The sequence below is a fragment of the Sinocyclocheilus rhinocerous genome, unplaced genomic scaffold (assembly GCF_001515625.1).
Source record: "Sinocyclocheilus rhinocerous isolate Xijiao unplaced genomic scaffold, SAMN03320098_v1.1 scaffold3268, whole genome shotgun sequence".
Taxonomy (NCBI): Eukaryota; Metazoa; Chordata; class Actinopteri; order Cypriniformes; family Cyprinidae; genus Sinocyclocheilus; species Sinocyclocheilus rhinocerous.
Window position 1 is genome coordinate 196,259 of NW_015626712.1, and position 4,339 is coordinate 200,597.

Genomic DNA, 4,339 nt, shown 5'->3' on the forward strand with positions numbered 1-4,339 from the left:
CATACCATTGCATGAATGACTGCCTGACACATAATATATTATTATATTTATGACTAACAATCAAATGATTAAGTAGTTAGAAACTAGTTGCTATGAATACAGGTTCCATCAGTTGTCTTCTTATGAATGACTTGTCATTGAGTCAGTGTTGCTGATGCAAAGTAGGCCCTTCCTTACCAAACACCAAGTAACTAAATTAGGATACAATTATGAGTCATTCGCAAACTGTTAAACATTAAACTGTTGGTTACTTTAAAACTAACCTTCATCTGGGAGATCACAGGGATATGTGAATATTTGATCTGTTAACTGATTGCATATGTCAGATTTATTGCATGACTCGGGCAGAGAAAAGCTCAAATAGGCCAATTGATGGAAGGTTTGCGAAGAAATTTCATGCTCCCTTGTAAAAGTATTTTTTTAGTATTTTTAAAATACAAAAATACAGTAGTTTATTTTGATACATGGTGTGGCTGCTGCATTTTGTAGTTTATTTTGATACACTTAAAATGAAGGTATTTGGTATTTTATTTTAAAATACATTTTGATGTATCTTTGCCCAACCCTGTCAATGGGGACATCGTTGAGGCAGAGAATGTGGAAGACTATGATGACGGCCCCCCTGAATAGGTCAAAACCTAAAATAAAACTCCAGAAAGGTGTAAAATATGTGACCTTCAAAACGAAACGGTAATGTTATATTCAATTAAGGAGAAATAACACAGCAACCATTACAACCATACCTTCCAAATAACTCAATACTAAGAATTTTATATAATAAATGTTAACACTATTAAACTAATAAAAACAATCACAATAGCAAGCAAATAGCAACTTAATTGTTTGGTCTTTTAATTAAAATTCCTACTGGAAGAATCATCCTGAAACAAAACGGTGCCTTTAAACATTTATTTACAAAATACAAGAACAAAACATACAAACACACAAAAAAAACAACTTGCACTCAATTAAAAACATGACGGATGACTAACATTAATGCACAGATGATTAAGATTTCAGAGGGAGCAACAACACAGCATGGCTTACCTGTCCAGCTAGTAGACAAAATGGCTTATTTTCCAGACAAAACGGAAAGGCATTCTCTCTGACAGTAAAACATGCACCCTCTACTGGATGGAATTATAAAAATGCATTATAATTACTCTGAAATCTGAAAATGCTGTTATGAAGTGAACACTTGCATTAACCATTTTTTTTTACCTATCATTTAATTCAAACATCTATATCTACAAGAAAATGTCTGAGTGTCAACCCTCTACGGACACCTTAGCACTGGTGGTGCTGCTTTTTTGGTTCAGTGTTTCTGTAAAAAAAAAAAAGTGGAAAAACTAACAATAATACTGATAAGATAATAATAATAATAATAATACCTAGAATTCTACTAATAAGAACAATATAAAATGCACGGTTCTGCAACGATTAATGAGCTGCTGAATTCATTAATCTTAATCAGGTTGTGTGCGTTCGCTCGAACTGATTTGCTGAAATCAAAACAGGGATGATAATAGGTGAGCGTCAGCCAATGAGATCGTCGTTTGTGCATTAGTTCCGCCCACTACCGGAGAACCCGGCAGTTCTTATAAGCTGAAGAATTCCAAAGGAACGGCGTTATTTTGACCGGAAAATACAATAAAGAATATCGTTTACATGTAGCGCGTCAATTCTGCATGTAGACTCTCTCGCGCGCACTCTCTCTCTCTGCGTGTGTGTGAGACCAGGTGTGCGCCTTTACACTAGAGTTCACGGTACGTTAAATACAGGTGCGTTGCACATCCATTCAGATGAACTGAAAAACAGCACAGATCGCTTGACGGCAGTCAGTGTGTTCGGCGAGTGAAAATATATCTGTGCTAAACTTATACTTAGCGTCCAACTCACACACTGGCGAGTAAAATCTGAGAATTTATTAGCCATTGGCTAATATTAGACACCATTTAGTCGCCCAGAGTGAAGAGTAGTCGCATATGCGAGTGATTTACTCGCAATGTAGAGGGTTGGAGTGTCTATATTTGTATGTGTGTTTGACCTGCAATAGGAGCATCTTAAGTAATAGTCTTCATTCAGATCCTTATGTCCTTATAATTCAAAACACTAAACATACTAAATGATAAAAAAAAAAAAAAGCTTTCTGTGATGGGGAACATGTAGGAGGGTAGATTTAAAGTTCCCTATCTGTCAGTCACTATGAGTTATGTCGTGACGACATTAGGGGTCTAACTTGGGAGCCCAATCATCTCTTGTTTAAGAGAAAACGTCAATGAGAATTGGCTAGTGGATTTTGCATGCTGAGCCACTCCCCGTGCACACGGGTATATACAGCATGCATCCACTCATTAGACTTTTGCTTCGGAGCCGAGTAGTATATGATCCTCATTACTACAAAGCCTTTCATCTGTGCGGTTTGTGGAAGCTGTCCTGGTTGGCATTACAACGCATACAGCGGTGCCCCTGGGCATTTCAACTAAAAGAACAGTTTCCTCTAAAAGAGCAAATCGCAGATGATTCGCGTCTTTTTCAAGATGCCGTTTCATTCGTGTCCTTCTGGATGCGGTGGTTTCCTGTCCTCTGTCGATGGCCATGATCGCTGTCTTCAGTGTCTGGGCCTTCAGCACACTGAAGCAGCGCTCGTGGATGAGTCATGCATCTATTTTGGGGGCGTATGACCATGGCATCTCTCTTCTCAAGGGGAGTGGAGCAGATCCCTCTGTTACTACCCGCCCTGGTTTCTCTGCCACGAGCAGAGGACCGCCGGTTAGTGCTCTGGGAGATTTGAGGGTTACAGTGAGAGCTTCTCCGCTAGGCCACGCCCCACGGACCTCTCACTCCTCCCGCAGCGCATGTCCTGTGCGGCTGATTGATCAATGGTCAATACACTCAAATTGAGTGATCTCTTATTTAACAAAATATTAATAGGAGAACAAAATGTTTAAATTTAATGATTTGATAATATTCTACTATCATTCAAATTTAATGAGCAATGCATGGGACATAGCAAAATAACACAAAACTTAAAAAAATCTAGATGTATCTAAAATGTATCTAAAGAGCCAAGTAATGCTTTTGTTATGAATATAAAAACTTAACATAAAAATGACTATGAAAGGGTGTTATATTAGGCTAAGTTATCATAGCAAATGAGTTATTTATGTACAGGACACCAAAAGGCACCCTACAGTGATATTGACCCATATAGGTGGACTGCACCCAGAGCTTCAGAAGCTCTGAGCAGCTCCTTGTCTGCTTTGGAGGTCAGCAGAAAGGGAAGGCTGTCTCCAAGCAGAGGTTGGCCCACTGGAAAGGCGTACCAATCCCAAGGCGAGCTGTGCCCCCTGGGGGTGAGAGCTCACTCCACTCTGAGTGTTGCCAGCTCGTGGGCGTTGGCGCACAGCGCCTCTGTGGTGGACATCTGTCGAGCTGCGGGCTGGGCGACACCTAACACCTTCGCAAGCCGGTTTCGTCCTGTGTGTTGGGTAACAGGTAATGAGTGGAAGAACTGGCTCGGTGTCACGCTTTCTGCGCCAATTTCCCCTCACACGGAGATGCGAGCGCCTTTCTTTTACCAGTGGAGTTCCCCATTCGGCAAACACTGGTTGAGCATCCTCCAGCACCCCCGGCAGTCAGACTTTGCGGAGCAGTCTGACGCCAAGCCCAGTACTGGTGTTAAGCATGCCCGGAGTTCCGGTCAGCTCCTGTACTAGGCTAGGTTCCATATGGCTTGATTCCCTGCAGGCAATCCCATATGTGTATTCTTCCACGGTAAGGTTTGTCAACATTTGCAGTGCCACAGGGTTGTGACGGTGTTCAGGTTGCTGTGTTTTCCATAGCCCTGTAATGTCGTCAAAACATCTCCGTTACGTACGTAACGCTCGTTCCCTGATGGAGGGAACGGAGACATTATGTCCCCTATGCCACAACCTTGAACCACTTGCTGTTGCTATTCTCGGCTCCTCAGCGTAAAACCTAATGAGTGGATGCATGCTGTCGCGGGAAATGGCTCCGCATGCAAAATCCACTAGCCAGTTCTCATTGGCGTTTTCTCTTAAACGCAGAGATAATTGGGCTCCCAAGTTAGACCCCTAATGTCGCCACGACATAACCGAGACGGTACGACCGACACAAATGCCATAATTAGTACTACACCAATGCAATTTCCTCATGATAGGTGTAACAATGTGTTTGTGTATCTCTGGGTGTGTCTGTAGATGTATCAACAGTTGAAAATGTGCTGTGCTTTAGTGCATTACAACATACAGTATTAATATATTTAAATATGTAAAAAAAAAAAAACTAATAAAAGGGACAGAAGCACATAGCAAAT